Source organism: Equus asinus, chromosome 8 (genome assembly GCF_041296235.1).
Source record: "Equus asinus isolate D_3611 breed Donkey chromosome 8, EquAss-T2T_v2, whole genome shotgun sequence".
Classification (NCBI taxonomy): Eukaryota; Metazoa; Chordata; class Mammalia; order Perissodactyla; family Equidae; genus Equus; species Equus asinus.
This window is the reverse complement of record NC_091797.1, coordinates 31,167,808-31,187,484: the sequence shown is the minus strand read 5'-3', so window position 1 is coordinate 31,187,484 and position 19,677 is coordinate 31,167,808. Positions and strand designations below refer to the sequence as shown.

General features: G+C 38.3%; 1 pseudogene; it reads left to right on the top strand.

Moving 5' to 3' along the window:
- The first annotated feature begins 8,773 nt into the window (after positions 1-8,773).
- Positions 8,774-9,043, top strand: LOC106834626 (small ribosomal subunit protein eS27-like; annotated as a pseudogene).
- Positions 9,044-19,677: the final 10,634 nt, after the last annotated feature.

Sequence of the window (19,677 nt, the reverse complement as noted above, 5' to 3'; positions counted from 1 at the left end):
CCCATCCACCTATATTTTTATGACTACAGGACCATTACCTGAGTCTAATGGAGTGAATCCCCAAAAAAATCCACGGAGACATGTAAACTTTTTAAGAAATACTGTTGCCTGGACTAAAACAGAGATAGTACAAAATAAAAGGAGGCTATCAGACTCTCAAGTTTCACTGGCAGGAAGCAGTCTGATAAAACTACTCAGATGCAAACAATGCTACCTTCCATGAAAAACTACGGATGACCAGGAAGCCAGAACCAAGAATCATAGAGAGAGCAAAGAGCCACCAAGGATTAGTCAGGGAAATAAGAGTTGGCAGGGTTGTCAAGCTTTAGGAAGGAATGCTGGCCTTTCCCAATCCAGACCTGTGAAAGTGAGAGAGTGGGTTATTCCCAGTCCATGAAATCTAATCAAGGAACTCAGGCTGAAGTTTTCCCAACTGGAATTCAGAACTACCATGCACCAGTGCCTCCTTTTTACTTTCCATTTTCCCTCTTTTTGAACTAGAATATTTATAGTAGTTATCCTATTCCTGTCCCACAATTGTAAGTTGGGTGTATTGGAGGCAGATAACTTGTCTCTAGTTACACAGGTTCACAGATGGAGAGGAATTGTACTCCAGGAGTTGTACTTAATGAATCACAACCAGGATCCCTATCTTCACCTAGACCTGATTTAGACAATGATATTTTGGGCTATGAGCTGATTCTGTAATTGAATGAAACTTTTGGGGAACTTAGGTTGGAATGGATGTATTTTGCCTGTGGGAGGGACATGAATCATTGGGAGCCAGAGGGTGGACACACTCTAAGATGACCCACAATGACTCATGTCCTTGTATAACCTCCTCCATGGAAAGTTAATGTGACCTGTGACTTGCTTCTAATCAGTATAATAAGGCAAAGGTGACAGATGTCAAGTCCTTGAATAGGTTATGCTGTATGCCAAATGTGATAGGATGACATTTCCTTTATTAGGATATTATAGGGCAAAGCTGATGGTGTGTCAATCATAATTACGTTTTGTTGTATAAGACTTCATTGTAGCCTGCTGGAGTGAAAGACCCTTCTTTGCTGGCTTTGAAGTAAACTCCATATTGTCAGAGGGCCTGTTAGAGGGCAATGTAGCAGGAACTGCTGGTGACTTCTAGGAGTTCAGAGTGGCCCCTGACCAGCAGCCTTCAGGAAACAGGGACCTCAGTGTTGCCATATTGAGTAGATGAATTCTGTCAACAACCTGAATGAGCTTGGAAGTGGATTTGTCCCCACTCAAGCCTCCAGTTAGGAAAACAACTTAATTGCAGCCTGTGAGACCCCATGCAGAAGAACCAGTTAAGTTATGACTGGACTTCTGACCCACGGAAACTATGGGAAAATTAATATGTGTTATTTTAACCTGCTATTTGTGGTAATCTGTTACGCAGCAGTAGAAAACCGGTAGAATCACTGATACCTGTTTGCCTGTTTTATTTCATTGTCATTCTCTTGACTCTTTTTATGCCATTTTGCAATGCCTCTAGTTGTGTTTTAATTTGAATATGTTATCCATTTGTAATTTAATCTTCACTTCTAGTATGAGCTTGTCTTTTTTTAATTATTATTTTCTTTCTTGAGTTCAGTTAACTCTCATTTCATGACTTCCTATTTTCTTTCCATTTAATTCCTGGGTCTTTATTTTCTAATTTGAATTGTTTTTCAATTCATGAAGGTCTGATTCAGTTTGGGGCATAGTGTTACAGTTCTCTTCTGTTTCACTGATGTTGATGATGTTCTTTTTCTCAGTCTTGTTTTGGAGAAAATATGCATCGTCTGACAGAAGCTTTAACGGATCACATCTGCAGTTTTGTGTTCATTCTGGAATATTTATTTTCCTGGACCAGCAAAAACAGTTGTATGTGGATCAGTGTAAGAATGCTTGTGGCTTACTAGGTTTCTTAATTCAAGATCACCCTCTACTGTTAACACAGTGAAGTGTAGTTTTATCAATAACAGGAATCTTTGGGGGAGAGAAGAGGTTGATAGATTTTCTGACTTTGTGACTCTCTTTTGCTTCTGAAAGTAATTTAATTCTCTCCACTTGCTTCCTTTTTCCCTTTACTACCATGCTTCTTAGGGAGCCTCCAAGATTTGTCACCTCTTCACTCCCCATACAAACTCCTTCCCAAGACAATCCCCTCTGATTTTCTGCATGTTCAAGTTCCTTAATTTGGATTCCATAGCAATCAGTGAACTTGTATACTATGTCTCAGACTTGCTTTCTTAATTCTCTCACTCAGAAAAGATTATTTTTTTGCAGAATGATTTTCTCTCTGCCCATTTCCCCTAGTCCCTACTCCACCCTTTTCTTTTCCAGTCATTCTGGCCATTCAGACATGATCTCCAAATTTGGCTTTGCTAGACTTGAATATTTATTTCCCTGCTTATGTGTTAATCAAAAGTATTTTCTGTCTTCTAGTTACACGTGACTGGAGTTTACACATGATTTTCTTGTCTGTCTTAGAGCATAAATCATAATAGTACAGTTGGATGACTGTTAACAAAGTAAACACATTAACTGGACCAAGATTCACATCAAGAAATGGAATATTTACCTCAAATTCAGAAGTCCCCTCATGCCACCTTCTAGTGACTTCCTCCCCGAGGACAGTACTATTCTGACTGTTAGTTACATGGATTAATATTGCCTGTTTTGAATATTATATAAATGAAGTCATACACTATGGCATCATAGTATATGTCATTTGCTTCTGGCATCTTTCACCTAAAAATATGTTTGTGAGATTCATCCATGTTGTTGCAAGACTAGTGCCTTTATTCTTATAAAATAAATACTTATTGTATACATATTACTGAATTTATTTACATATTTTACTCTTGTATATTTTGTAGTCTCCAGTTTGTGTTTATCGTTACTCATTACGTTATAATCATTCTTTTATATGCTTTTTGGTGATCATATAAACACAATTCTTTTGGGTATGTATCTACTACTGGAATCACTAGGTCTTAGGGTATGCACACGTTCAGCTTTAGTAGATTCTGCTAAGGAGAACTTTTTAAAAATATTTGTACCAATTTACACAACCACAAATAGTATATAAGAATTCTAGGGGTGACATCAGTGTCGTGGGGGACTGAGTTGTTACCTTTGTCTCTTCCCTCTACATTACAACCAGTCAGACATCCACTGAGCAACAGAGAATTCCATACACAGCACAGTAGGATGCCTACAAGATCCATGCATCTATACATCTGAAGTGGGTGGACTGGACCCCCGGGAAGCAGTTGGACTAGAGGAACAGCCGCCTCCCCTCCCCCATCAGCAGCAATCCAGGGTTCAGATCCTCACAACGGCCTGCATGCCTGTCAGTGGTCTTGGTGGGGGGCAGAGAAGGAGGACAAGGCTTGCTTCCTGCCTGACTTCCAGCAGATCCAGTCAGTGTAACTGCAAGCAGTCATGGCAGGGGCAGAGAAAAAACAGGTACAGCTTGCTCCCTGCCAATCTCTCACTGGATCCAACCTGCTCACATACAAGCAGTCATGGTGGGGGCAGAGAAGGTGGGTGCAACTTCCTCTCTGTCCATCTCCTATGGTTACAGCCTGCATGCCTACAAGTAGTCAGAGTAAGGGTAGAAAAAATAGGCATGGCTTGCTCCCTTAACGTCTCCCAACAGATCCAGCATGTACACCCCCACTACACCTTGCCCGTCAGTGGTCGGGTCTTTCAAACAGTAAGGAAAGTAGACAAAACTCAGATTTTCCCAGCTAGGGTGGGGTGCCTCACCTGAGTTCTGAAAACACACTGGCTAGCATCAGACCAAAGGCTGCTCAGCAAGCAGCAACATAAACTCCTCCCTGCTTAGCCCCTGTTTCCCCCTAGCGGTGGCAGATGGAATCTGCAATAAGAGACATCAGGAACCACTCCAGAACCAGTGACCCAAGCCCCAGTGGTGGCACCCCCAACATCAGCTCCACCAGCAGGGGCTACATACAAGTCCTCAGATCCCTGGGCCCCTGGCTGTGGCAGCGACACCTGTGAACCTAGAACCCCTGGTAGTCATGCAACCAGCACCGCCAGACATCCCAGGAGCAGCACCATAGCTAATGTGTGGGGCAGCAGCATCCAAGCCCACAGAGAGCACAAGGGAAGCCAGTGGAGGAACACGAAACCCAGGCAACCTTGGAAGCAGCAGAAGTGCTTCCAGGCTGGTACCCCCTCAGCATCACCTGAGACTGCAGCAACAACATAAGCAGCAAGCCACCAGCAACCTCAGAAGCAGAAGTGGCACAAGGCAGAGAGAGTGGAGAGTGGAAAGTTCAGCCTCTCAAATACAACCAGAAGCAGATCAGAACCAAAGTAACCAAAGTCGTACCCAGATAAGAAAGGTGGTTACTACCACAAATGAACTGGCAAAGGATCAATTCATCAAACATCATGAAGAACTACAGTAACTCAGCAGAATAGGAGAATGACAGCACTACAGAAACCAAACTTGAAGTCACAGAAGATTACAATCAAACTGACAGAGAATTCAAAATAGCTGTCATAAAGAAACTTGGAGAGTTCAATGAGCTTAAGAATAAAATGAATCAATGGGAGGAGTACTTCACCAAAGAGAGTGAAACTCTAATGAAAAACCAAACAGAAATTCTGGAGACAAAGAGCACACTTAAAGAGATGAAAAATAATGTAGAGTGCATTAAAAATAGAGCAGATCTTATGAAGGAGAGAAGGAGAGAAAAGAATTAGTGAACTCAAAGATAGAAATCTAGAAGTGATTCAGGTGGAAGAGGGAAAGAACTAAGATTTTTTAAAAATGAAGAAATTTTTTGAGAAATATCTGACTAAATTCGAAAAGCAACTTAAGGATTATAGGTATTTAAGAAGGAGAGGAGAAGGAGAAAGGAGCAGAGAGCTTGTTCAAAAACATAACAGCTGAGAACTTCCCAAACCTGAGGAAGGAGCTGGACATGTAAGTTTAAGAAGCTAATAGAACTCCTAATTACCTCAATGCAAAAAGACCTTCTCCAGGGCATATTATATTAAAACTGCCAAAGTCAATGACAAAGAAAAAATATTAATAGAAGCCAGAGAGAAGAAAATGACCTACAAAGGAATCCAATCAGGCTTTCAGAAGGTTTCTCAGTAGGAACCCTACAGGTTAAGAGAAAGTGGAATGATACATTCAAAATACTGAAAGACAAAAACGATCAGCCAAGAATACTCAATCCAGTGAAATTATCCTCCAGATATGGTGGAGAAATAAAAACTTCCTCAGACAAACGAAAGCTGAGGGAGTTTTTTGCCACTAGGCCTGCCTTACAGGAAATGATGAAGGAGAATTCCTACCTGAAACAAAAAAGCAAAGGTTTACAAAGCTTTGAGCAAGGAGGTAAATAGACAGAACTAGAAAATTTTAGCTCTATAACAGAATAGGTCAGTAAACATTTAATTATAACATAAAGGATAAACGGAAAGAAAGCATCAAAAATAGCAACAACCACTTCAATTTGGTGACAAACTCACAACCAAAAAAGAATAATTTGTGACAATAAAAACTTAGAAGGGGGAGAGGAAAGGGATGAAACTTGCATAGGCTACTGGAAATAAGAGGCTATCAGAAAAAGGGCTATCTCATCTAAGAAATCTTTTATACAAACCTCATGGTAACTACAAAAGAAAAATAGAACAGAGTTGCAAATTATAAAAAAAGAGAAAATGGAGGAAAACATCACAGAAAATCACCAAACTGAAGTGGCAGTCAGAAATACAAGAAAAAAAAAAGCAAAGGAAATATAGAAAAACCAGAAAACAAAAGATAAAATGGCAATATTAAACCCTCATATTTCTAAATGTATCTAAATTATCTAAATGTAAATATATTGAATTCACCAATCAAAAGACACAGAGTGGCTGGATGGATAAGGGGTAAAGAGGTAACTATACATGGTGACTGACAAATAATAATGCACAACTGAAATTTCACAAAGTTGTAAACTATTACGTCCTCAACAAAATTTAAAAAACCCGAGACCCAACAATATGCTGCCTCCGGGAGACACACCTCAGCTCTAAAGACAAACATAGGCTCATAGTGAAGGATTAGAAGATGATATTCCAAGCAAATGGCAAACAAAAGAAAGCAAGTGTAACCATACTTATATCAGACAAAACAAACTTCGAGAGAAAAAAGATAACGAGATAAAGATGGGCATTACATAATGAGAAAAAGGACATTCTACCAAGAAGACATGGCACTTATTAATATATATGCACCAAACACAGGAATGCCAAAATGTATAAAGAAACACAATAAATTGACGGCAACACAATCATAGTAAGAGACCTCCACACCCCACTTATGTCAATGGATAGATCATCCAGAAAGAGTCAACAAGGAAACAGTGGCCTAAATGAAACACTAGACCAGATGGACTTACTAGATGTATATAGAAAATTCCATCCCAAAACAATAGAATACACATTCTTCTCAAGTGTGTGTGGAACATTCTCAAACACAGACCATATGTTGTGAAATAAAGCAAGCCTCAATAAATTTAAGAAGATTGAAATCATATCAAGCATCTTTTCTGACCACAATGGTATGAAACTAGAAATCAACTATAAGAAAAAAGCTGGGAAAGTCACAAATATGTGGAGACAAAACAACATGCTTCTCAACAACAATTGAATCAATGAAGAAATCAAAGGAGAAATCAAAAAATACCTGGAGACAAATGAAAATGAAAAGAAAATCTACCAAAAGTTTTGGGATGCAGCAAAAGCAGTACAAACATGGAAATTTATAGCAATACAGGACTACCTCAACAAACAAGAAAAATCTCAAGTAAACAAGTTTACCCTATACCTAAAAGAACTAGAAATGGATGAATAAATGAAAACCAAAGTAAGTAGAAGTAAGGAAATAATAAAAATCAGAGCAGAAATAAAAGTATTAGAGACTAAAGAAAACAATAGAAAAGATCAATGAAACTAAGAACCAGTTCTTTGAGAACATAAACAAAATTGAGAAGCGCTTAGCCAGACTCACTAAGAAGAAAAAGAGAAAAGACTCAAGTAAATAACATTGAAAGTGAAAGAGGAGAAATCACAGCAGACAGAACAGAAATACAAAGGATTATAAGAGAATACTATGAAAACCTATATGTCAACAAATTGGATAACCTAGAAGAAATAGAGAATTTCCTGGAATCATATGACCTCCCAAAACTGAATCAAGAAGCAATAAAGAATTTGAATAGACCAGTCAAAAGTAAAGAGATTGAAACACTATCAAAAGCCTCCCAAAACACAAAAGCCCAGAACGAGATGGTCTCCCAGTGAATTCAACCAAACATTCAAAGAAGATTTAATACCTATCCTTCTCAAACTATTCTGAAAAATTGAGGACAACAGGATGCTTCCTAAATCATTTTATAAGGCCAACATGACCCTGATTCCAAAACCAGACGGACCACACAAAAAAGGAAAATAATAGGCCAATATCACTGATGAACATTGATGCAAATATACTCAACAAAATCTTAGCAAATCGAATAAACACTACATTAAAAGGATCATACACCACAACCAAGTGGGATTTATTCCTGGGATGCAGGAATGGTTCGACATCCACAGATCAATCAATGTGATACACCACATTAACAAAATAAATAATAAAAATTATATGATCATCTCAATAGATACAGAGAAAGCATTTGACAAGATCCAACATTCATTTATGATAAAAACTCTCAATAAAATGGGTATAGAAGGAAAGTACCTGAACAAAATAAAGGCCATATATGACCAACCCACAGCTAACATCATACTCAATGGTAAAAAGCTGAAAGCTATTTCTCTGAGAAGAGGAACAAGACAAGGATGCCCAATCTCACCACTCTTATTCAACAAAGGGCTGGAAGTTTTAACGAGAGCCATTAGGCAAGAAAAAGAAAATATACCCAAAGGCACACACCACTTGTGTAAGAAAAAAAGACACTAGGATATTAAAGGGAATCAAATGTAAGCACACACTCATAACATAACTAAACTGTAGGAGGCATACACCAGAATAAGTGCTTGAGGAGCTGAAATGGTATCAATTTATGCTGGAAACCTGAAGAAGAGTAAATGCATGACATAGAGTCCATGTTCAAAGACTTCACGTAGGCAATAAATGGAAAGAATATAGCTCATTTGACAACCAGTAGAAAAGGCAGCTGTAAGAAAAGTATAATCCAAGTCAATGATGTACATATATGGAGTACTGGGTTACGTAACACAACACCTATTCATGACGAAATGCTCAGAAAAAGAAGAATAGAGGGGAACTTCCTCAACTTGATAAAGAGCATCTAAAAGAACGTTACAGCTAAATAACACCTAGTGTTGAAAGACTGAATGTTTTCCCCTCTCTGATTGGAAACATGGCAAGGACTTCCACTCTAACCACTCTCACTCCACATTTTTGGGAGTTCTAGCCAGTGCAATAGGCAAGAAAAGGAAATAAAAAGCATACAGTTTACAAAGGAAGAAATTAAACTGTTCCCATTTTCAGATGACATGATTGTCTACAAAGAAATTCCAAGGAATCTACATATGAACTGCTAGAACTAATAAGTGAGTTCAGCAAGGTTTCAGGATACAAGATAAACATACAAAAATCAATTGTATTTATATGTACTAGCACTGAACACACAAATACAAAAATTTAAAAATACAACACCATTTAAAATCTCTCAAGCCTTTCTGGAAGTGACTATCTCCCTGTGAAAACATGCCTCTTGCAAAGGATCTCCTTCATCCCTCTCCAGAAGAGAAGAGGAGACACAAGAAGAAGTGCCTGGTGGAGAACCCCACTTCCTACTTCACGGATGTGAAATGCCCAGGATGCTATAAACTCACTGCAGTCTTAGTCATGCACAAATTGTGCTTGTGTGTTTTGGCTGCTCCACTGTCCTCTGCCTGCATACAGGAAGAAAAGTAAGCTTACAGAAGATGCTCCTTCAGACAGAAGCAGCACCAAAAGCACCCTGAATCAAGATGAGTGGGAAATCATCCCAATAAACACATTTTGGAATTTTAAAAATTGCTCAAAAAAGAAACATTTTGGTATAATTCTAACAAAACAATGCAAAATTTGAATGCTGAAAACTACACAATACTGAAAAAGAAATCAAACAATATCTAAATAAATGGAGAGACATACTGCATTCATGGACTGGAAGATTCAATGTAGTAAATACGATGATACTTCTAAATTGATAAACAGGTTCAACTCAATGCCTATCAAAATCGCAGCAAGATTTCTCTTAGATATAGACAAGATAATTCTAAAATTTATATGGAAAGTCAAAGGAACTAAAGCAGGTAAAAACAGTTTTGAAAAAAAGAATTATATGGGAGAAATCCGTCAACCTTATTTCAAGACTTATAATATAGTTAGAGTAGTCATGACTGTGTGGTCTTGGCAGAGTTACAGACACATAGATCAATGGAGCAGAACAAAGAACCCAGAAATAGTCCCACTCCATATGCACAACTGATTTTTGACAAAGGTGCAAAAGCAATTCAATAAAAGAAAATTAAACTTTCAACAAATGCTGCTGGAGCAATAAGGCATCCATAGGCCAAAAAGTATCACACATTATATAAAAATTAACTCAAAATGGATCACAGACTAAAAGGTAAAACCTTAAAACTTTTGGGAGAAAATCTGCAGGAGCTGGGCTAAGCAAAAAGTTCTTATTGGACATCAGAAACATGATTTATAAAAGGAAAAATTACAATTTAGATTTTATCAAGAGTAAAAACTTTTTGTCTGCAAAAGTCCCTCTTAAGAGAATGAAAAGACAAGCTACAAACTGGGAGAACATATTTGTATATCACAGAACTGAGGAAGGGTTAGTACCTAGAAACATATAAAGAACTCTTGAAACTAAACAGTAAAAAAGCAAACAATCCAATTAGAAAATGAGCAAAAGACATAAAGCGACATTTCACCAAAGGATATACAGATGCCAAATAAGGATATGGAAAGATGTGTAACATCATTAGCCATTAGAGAAATGCAAATTAAAACTACAATGAGATATCACTACACCCTATCAGAACGGCTAAAATTAAAAATAGGGACAATACGAAATGCTGGTGAGGTTACAGAGAAACCGGATCTCTCATACATTGCTGGTGGAAAGGAATATGGTAAAGTCACTCAGGAAAACAGTTTGGCAGTTTCTTTAAAACCTAGACGTGCAACCAGCGTACAACCTGAGCATTTATCCCAGGGAAATGTTTTTACACAAAATTCTATACATGAATGTTTATAGCAGCTTTATTCATAATAGCCACAAACTGGAAACAAACTGTGCTATCTACATATCATGGAATACTGCTCGGCAATACAAAGAAGGAAACTAGAGATTCACACAACAACCTAGATGAATCTCCAGGGAATTGTCTGAGTGAAAAAAGCCCATCTCAAAGAGTTATATACTATATGATTCAATTTATATAACACTTTGAAATGACAAAATTATAGAAACGAAGAACAGAAAATGATTGCTGGGGATTAGGGAAAGAGTGGAAACGGGAGGGAAGTGGAACGTGGCTATAAAAGGGCCAGATGACGGAGACTGTAGTGATGGAAATGTTCTGTGTCTTGACTATACCAATGTCAATATCCAGATTGGGATAATTTACTATAGTTTACAGGATAGTACCTTTAGGGGAAACTGGGTATAGAGTGCCTGCAATCTCTGTACTATTTCTTATAAGTGCATGTGAATCTAATTATATCAAAATTAAAAGTATAATTTTAAAAAAGCATATTAACAATATTTTCAACAAAAGTGGGTAGCATGGTACCCCATGAGCCTCAAAATACAAGTTGGTTAAGACAAACCACTGATAGTCACACATCTGCCTGAAATAAGTATCTGTGCTGGAGAAGGCAGAGGGAGGCAACCAGGTACTCAACATACCTGAGAATATGATAAATCTCAAACAGCCAACAAGTCCTCATTGAAAACACAGCAGACAAATACAGAACAGGGGACAAAACTAGGAGGGGTGTGCCCAATCTAATAGCAGTTGAGCGCAAGGGGCCTGGGTGACGTTAGCAGGGGACGGAGGAGTCTCGCCTCTAAGAATTCTCCAAACTAACCATCCAGACTCCCATCCAAGGCAGGGCCCTACACTGAGGAAAAAATAGGAGTAGAATCAAAATGGAGCTAGCCAGAGACAAGGAGATGAAGGAAAAGACCTCAAAGTGAGGAGTAGAAAGAGGATCAGGAACTCTCAAAAAGCAAGCCAACATATTTGTGCGGTATGCCAAAGCAACAGAAGAGGGGGCTGTGTGAAGATAAAAGAAACCATCCTGGAGTATGCCTCCTTCTAAAACACAGGACAATTAATTTCATATAAAATGAGCAGCAGAAAAGGGCTAAAGCTATATTTCTTAGAAAAAGGAGAACATCCTTTCGATGAAAGGACACCAGAAAAATCATACTACCAAAAAATACTAAACTATAACCTATTTCAAAACAAGCTAAAAGTTATTAAGAAAGTGTAGAGGATGTGAAATAACAACATAAATTGGAATTAGAAAATCTCAGAAGTATGGTGACAGTACTCAGGAAATAATTAGAGATTAAAAAAAATCATTTCAGAAATGAAGACTAAACCAGAAGGAACAGAAGAAGAAATAAACATAATGAAGAAGACCTTATAGGAAGAGAAAAGGTGAAAAGATGAACAATTTTTCAAATGAAGAAGAAATGAGAGATAAAAAGGATTCCATAGAAAATGACAAATATTGAAGATAGGCAAAATAATCTAACATGTAAATGACAGGACTTCCTGAAAAAGGAAAATCAAAGGAAATACTAAAAAATATAACTTAATAAAGCATTCCTAAAATGAAAAAGGATTTGAACAACATATTGAAAGAGAATGTAGTTTATCTGGGAAACTCAATCCAAATGACCCAAACCAAAGTGTATTCCAATAAAATTTCTGGACATTAAAGAAAAAGAAAATACCACCTGGGCATCCCACCAAAAAACAGCAAGTGACTTAATAATTAGATTGTCATCAGACTCTTTGATAGCAATGTTACGTGAACATGCAGTAACATTATTAAGGTAGTCAAGAGCAGAAAATAGGAACCAAGGTTTTATATTCAGCAAAACTGACTTTCAAACTACAAAGTGCAAGAACTTCCCTAAGAGCTTCCTGCGGAACCAACTAGAGAAAAAGCTTCAAAAAACCACAATTACATCAGCAGTTCACAAACTTTTGGTGTTGTAACGGTCTCTGAACCCGACGCCAATCCAAATAACGAGAACAGTCTTGAGTGGAAGAGGAAAGGTTTTTTACTATGCCAGGCACAGAGAGCAAAGCAAGGGCTCATGCCTCAAAAATTGCTAGCTCCCCGATGAGGAATGGGTAGAGATTTTTATTTGGGGTTTTGGGTAGGGGAGGGGGCGCATGTGGCTGTGCAGGCTGGCGTTTTCCCACGGGTGGGGGGGGGGGAGATAGGGGGATGGCGGATGGCAGGTGGGCGTCCTTCGCCGTTGTCTCCTCTTGTTTGAGGCGGGTTCGAGCGCCCGGAGTCGAGGAGTTGAGGTCTGGGAAGCCTCCGCTCCTTGATACTCTTGAGACAGCAGCTTTCCTAGCAAACTCAAGGACACATGATTAGCTAAACTTTAGTGTGCCTCCAACTCCGGGCCACCTGGGCTCTTAACAATTTGTAAACTCCCATTTAGTTGTAAAGCTCAAGGAGTCAAAGTTTAAAGAAACAGGTATTTACATATGAGTGGAGCTAGAGAAGCAGGAAAGGGGGTGGTGGGTTTTAGTTTTAACCCCATATACGCTGGGTTCAATGTGGGGAACTGATATCAGGGCTGATGTTAAGAGCCTGTAACAGTGTTAGGATGTCTTTGCATTCTTATAAATTATTGAGAACTCGGAAGAACTTTAGTTTATGTTGATTATGTCAAGTGAAATTCGCCAGATTAGAAATTAAACGTGAAAAAAATTTAATAGTTGTTTGTTTAAATAACAGCATTGAACTCATTACATGTTAACATGAATAACATACTTATGAAAAGTAGCTATATTTCCCAGCACAGAAAAATAGTGAAGGAAAAGGAATTGTTTTACATTTTTGTTAATCTCTTTAGTGTCTATCTCAATAAAGATAGCTTGGTCATATGTTCTTCTACATTCAATCTGTAACAGTATGTTTGGGTTGAAATACATGAAGAAAATGTGGCTTCACTTGTATATGTACTGGTTGAACAGAAGAGAAGCATTTTAATAGCCTTTCAGCTCTTGTGTATGTTCTTCTCTGATAAGACACCAAAACTCAACAAAAGGTAGATTCTTACAGATTAGTTGACTGTGGAATCTAAAATGTTATCAATGAACTTTTCAGTCTGGTAGTTTATTACTCATTGATCTATCTTGAACTTTCAATGGATCCTTTATCCATGATGACTTTGCAATATCATGCACTAACCATTGGGAAAGTATTGATTCACACGATTATGCAGATCTTTAAAGTGTTGACACATTTCACTCAACGATGTTAAAAATCATATTTGTTAATATCACCATCAATCTCATCAGAATAATCTTTAAGTATTGAGAAGCTGTGGCAAACACAAGTTTTCCAAAATTTTAATTTTCTCTTGAAAGTCTAATCTTCACTTTCCTTGAAGAGACAAGCTGCCTTCGTTCACTTTTGAGAAAATATCTACTAAATACCAATGTCCAAATGACCATAGTGTGTCTGTCAGCCATTCTTTCAAGAAAAATTATGGTCCATAAAATCAAAAGAAGTGGCCAGTTTTACTCACAACTTAAGCAGACTTTTCCACAAGACAACTGCCTTTCTATCACTATGCCACATAAATGCTATCTGTCACATTGAGTATTTAAAAGATGTCTATTTGAGAACTGAGATTTAGTAAAACTAATGACTTTTATCACTTCATCAAGGCTATTCTTAAGTGAAACTGGCAATTTTTTTTCTTAATACAATTTCATGGCAGTGAAGAATACCATGACTCCCTACACAGTTTGGTGCCACTGCCTTGATTTGTGCTAGGGCACCAACAGTTTTCCCACCATAGATTTTGCACCACCAGTACAAATAACATAATGAAGAGAGAAAATAATATCTTAGTATATTATAAAATTAGTTTTGATCTTGCAGAAACTCCAAAAGGGCCCCAGAGACTCTAGGAGTCCATGGACCACACCTTGAGAACCACTGCACTAGAGGGACATTGACATAAGGAATAGTGGTAAGCATTAAACACATTATTACTCATAGAACTAAGATAAAAAGGGAGCACATATTCTACCTAATGGTATATGATCCACTAACATAAATATAGAGTAACCATAAAAAGGAGGGATGAGGAGGAGAACAAAGGCAAAAGAAATATTAACTATTTTCACTAATCATTTTGGTGGTTGTAGCATGAGTATCATTATCCTTAGACTGTAGCCATGTTAATGTGGGAAAAGCAAATGAGTAAGAATGGATGGATATTCTAACTGTGTCTGCCCTGTGTCCTTGAAAACCAGAATTCTTGATATAGAAGAAAAGAGACACAAATGTACAATGGAATAGATTAATATTTTCAATGTACACATATATAAATTTTATATTTATATACATTGAATTTATGCATATAAACATAAACATTTATATTTCTGCTGAAAAGGCCTGATACAATGACAAATCCCTAACTCTGCATTATGGTCTTAATTGGCATTTCCCACTCAAAAAAATGCAGAGACTTCTGGAACAAATGCCTGGAACATTGACCTCATGAATGTCCTTTACTTAGTCTGAGACCCAGGCCTCTCAGTACTACTTCAGGCTCCAGGGAAGAAGCTTCAATTAGGACCCTAGTATGGCTGTGTGTGTGTGTGTGGGGGGGGGGGGGGCAACAACTCTTGAAACCTGGAGGAACAGTCATGAAAGTCTCACGAGGGACCCCCACCCTCCCATTTCAGGGACCCAGCAACAGTGCCACTCAGCCAGAGTCACCCTTACCTCTTATCCCCAAGACATCTTCCACTCACCAAAGGATTGGGAGAATGCTCTGCCACCCAAAGACAAGGAAGAAGACATTACCTCATCACCAGACAACTCAGTCTCCACATATCCTGGAAAGAAAGAGAAGAAGGAAATAGAATGCCCCAATAGGACCAAATGTCATCATTATCCTGAGGGGTGGGGGATGACCTCCAATATTAGAGCTCCATCTCTGCTTATGTGCTGGAATGCTTCTGGCTTCAGAAAAGACTGCTCTAGGTATCCCTGAGAAGTGCAGTCAACCTTTCCTGCCTCACATCTTTAACATTAGGAAATGTGGGAAGTGGAGGAAGCCACAGGGCAGGTGGCAGGGGACTCTTCAGAGGCTGATTACCTTTCTGAGCCCTGAGATAGATGACAGTCCTCAACAAGAGGAAGATTAGCCCAACAGGGAGGCTGCAACTCCACTTAGCATCTTTCTCCAAGAATATTCAGACTGGGATCCTGTGGGAAACAGGTCAGACATTGTGCCAGGTTTCTCCCCGACAAGCTTTCAGAAGCCCAAAGTTATAACTCAGCCAATGACAAACCATCACCACCCTGAACTCTTGCTTTTCTACAATGGACTTTCCTTAAAAAAAAAAAAAAACCTCCCAATTTCCTCCTCTCTCTCTACAATATAACACTCCTCTCCCTTGTTTGTTGGATTTGCCTATGGCCAGTCATAGCATGCATGTCCTGAATTGCAATTCTTTGGCTATTCCCAAAAAAATATCTGGGAATATTGTTTAGCTGATAAAATACCTGGCTGTTTTATTTTTAAGGTCAACATCTACAATTCTGTTAGTTGTGTCAATATGTGATGTGGAATATAAGGTTAGCTTGGATGTTTGGGGGGCTTTTATATTAAATGTTACCACTGAAAACAGAATTTAAAAAACCAATTCCGTTGTCTATTATGATTTTCTACTTACAATTACCTTACTAATAATGATAGTGATTAGGTTGAGCTATGTATTATTTTCATACAATGTACCTCATTTTTAATCTGCTCATTTCCTCCAAAGTAATTTTCTTTTCCAATTATTTAGTCAGTCCTCATAGGTAATGAAAAGAATGATTCTTATTTGTAGAGCACACAGTGCGCTATGATCTGATTGAACACACCTCCAAAATTCATATGTTGAAACCTAACGCCAAGTGGTGATGGTATTAGTAAGCCGTGCCTTTGGGAGGTACTTAGGTCATGAAGGTTGAGCCTTCATGTAAGGGATTAGTGCCCTCATCAAAAAGGCTCCAGAGAGATCCCTAACTCCTTTCACCATGTGAGGACACAATGAGAAATTGCCAGATATGAACCAAAAACAAAGCCTTCAGCGGAACACAACCATGCTGGTGCCTTCCAGGTTATAGAACTATGAGAAATAAATTTCTGTTGTTCATAAGCCACACAGCCTGTGGCATTTTGTTACAGCACCCAAATGGACTAAGACAGTGCTATTTATCTTAGATTTGAAGATCTGGAAACTTTTAAGAGACAAACTGATAAATGGCCCTGGGTTAGGTCTCAGGTGATTTGAGTTCTAGTTCTATAACTAGTAGTTTTACATAGAAACAGACACTTTACCCTCCCTGACCTGCTTCCCTTTGATAAAGCACTAAGGTAAAGCTCAAAGCATAGTGTTAAGTGAGAAAAGAAACCGAATGTGATTCAATGCACAATGACATTTATTAAGATATAAAAATACACACAGGAAAACAATGCTACATATTTTTAAATGCCACCCTCATCGTTGAAGACATACCAGACACATTAGAGGGTATATCTATGGAAGGGAAGGAGTGAGAATGGAGACAAGGGAAGAGAGGAGAGAGTCCTAGTTCTGACAAATGATTACAATGTTCTGTGAATTCATTGGATAAGATCAACTCAATTCTATGCACTTGAGAATAACAGTAATAAAAGGAAATTCAAATGGGTTAACAATGCAGTTTGGTCAGGAAAGATCTCCCTGAAGAAATGGAATTTAAGTTGAGACTTGAAGGATAATTGTCACGGATCTTGAGTTGTAAATTTGCTTTCATTTCTAAGTTCAAAGGTCTCCTCCAGGAACTACTGACTGAGCATAAGGATGGAGCATCCTTCCTGGATCAGCTGTACTGGTCTCTCATCCAGTAGCTGATATCAGATGAAGCTCTAACCTCTAATTCTTTATTCTCTCTTACTGGGAAAATCAGAAAAATAATTATTTTTTACTCAGATCTGTGTCAGATTTAAGATCCGGGTTGATGTTTTTTTCATGTGTGTTGATTAATGGGCACTATAAGCTCAGAGAGGTTTCTATTCTCTAAGAACAATGATCTTCTCCCAATCACCCTCCCCCCAGGTTTGTACCTCTTTTGGATTTAATGATACTTTGACATTCAAAGAGGTTCTGTTTTCAGCGCATTATACTCTGTTATCTGCTGATAAATATGTTTCCATGATGTAATACTGCTTCATGTTTGCGTAGCTTATCTCTTCAGCTAGAAAAGTTACAGCAATAAATACATGACCCAGTAACCTGAGGACAGGGATAATGCGTTCAACTTCTCTTATTTCTCAAAATTTCTTGGTACAAATCAACCATACAATAGGGGTTTCACAAATGCCAAAAGAAGCAACCTTTGTTCCCAATTTCCTCTGTCCACCTGTGATCCAATTGGAAAGATATAAAAACAATCACAATCATCAAAGCAAACTGGCTGAAGAACAGCCCCTATTCTCAGACTGGCTCTATTTTTCACAGTTCTCCAGACTGATATTGATACAATAAGAACCCTAAGCAAAACAAAATGTTTCCTTTCTCCCTGTTACTTGAATCTGTAGCTCTGGTAAAGGAAGACCCTTTTCCCAGCAGTTCATTGTGTGTGATAAAGAGGGAAGGAATACTTTTCTGTCAAAGGGAGGAGCACACGCTTTGAAGCCAGAAGCCAGTTCCAGTATGACCTGTAATCTAGATCTATAGGAAAAGGTCTCCATCTCCGATGCCAATTATTATGCACACGTCTGAAAAAGTCACTCTGCTTCTACCTGGAGAGTCTGCCTCGAGTCATGGAGGAAGCCAACCTGATTAGATTCATTAACAGAGCCACCACCCTGGGAACTCACCCAGAACCCATTCTGGAAGGAAAAAATGAGATGGTACAGTTGTCAACCTTGTCACAATCAGGCTTGTCCCCACACAACTCAGTCAAAACATATTCATTAAGAATATAGATACCTTTCTAGCCTCCCCAGGGTTGGAAACTCATCACATTGATAACCAATCAGGATAGAGAAGTTTTGCATCATTAGGTGCTGGGTAGAATATTTTCATAAAGTTGTGTTATGCCACTCAAGAACTGGTTACCTGCAGAATCACTGACAGTAGGGTAGGTATGTGGAATATAGGCTGGCAGAAAAAAATCCTCTACACAGTATGTGGTCCTAGAAGAAATAGGTAGATGGCATATTCTGTATCCTGCTATGCTCATTTAGCATAGTCCCTGCTCTGTTCTGATCAATAGGTCTCCCTTCCCATGGAGGGGTTGACATGCCAACAAAGAGTGTGCAAATAAAATAGAGAGTAGACAGCATTCTAATGCATGTGCCATAAGAGAACTTAGTGAAGGGATTATCAGAGAAGAAGCAGAAGAGATTGAGAATAACCCGGGGAGGATGATTTCCTGTAAACCAAGAGACAGCCACAAAAAGAATGGAAAAAAAGAACGTGGAGAGAGGATTCTCAAAAGAATAAAATGCTGCAAAAATTTTCAAGAGAATAAAATATAGGAAAGTATTATAGTGTTTTATAGTTGGTATGGCACCAATAACCTTCAAGGAACGTAGAGTGTTAAAGGTAGAAGCTATATTTCAAAAGAGTGAAGAGTGAATTGGAAACGAGGAAATGAAGGCAGCAGACATATACAGTCCTTGAAGAATTTTGGAAGGGAAAAAATGAGACTCTCACTTCAGAGAAAAGCGACACTAAAGGAAAGCTACTTTTAAGACAGGAAAGACCTTAACACGTTCCTGAGTCAAATGGAAGGCAACTGTAGATAGGAGAAATTGAAGATAAAAAGAAGATGTAGGGAAAAATTACTCCCAAAATGCTAAATGGAATCCAAAGAATGAGAGAGATTGTGAGGCTTGGCGGTAAAAAGGAACACTTTTTCAGAAACAAGAATGAATATGGGGGGATGAGGGGAAGGCAAAAGGGGGATTAGTTACACATGTGTGGTGATGGACTATAATTAGTTTTTGGGTGGTAAACATGATGTAATCTACACAGAATTCAAACTATATCACAATGTACATCTGAAAGCTGTATAACGTTATAATACAATGTTACTGCAATGAAAAATAAAAATTTAAAAAAAGAAAAAAGAAAAAAAGAAAGAAGATAGGAAGATTTGGAGTGACAAAGAAGGGATTGAGGAAGTTCCAGGTGTATGGCTTCAATGAACTTAGTTTAGAACAAGGCAAGATGTTATGCTTAAAAAGAGATGGAAGAAAGGCTGGCCCCATGGCCGAGTGGTTAAGTTCGCGTGCTCCGCTGCAGGCGGCCCAGTGTTTCATTGGTTCGAATCCTGGGTGCGGACAT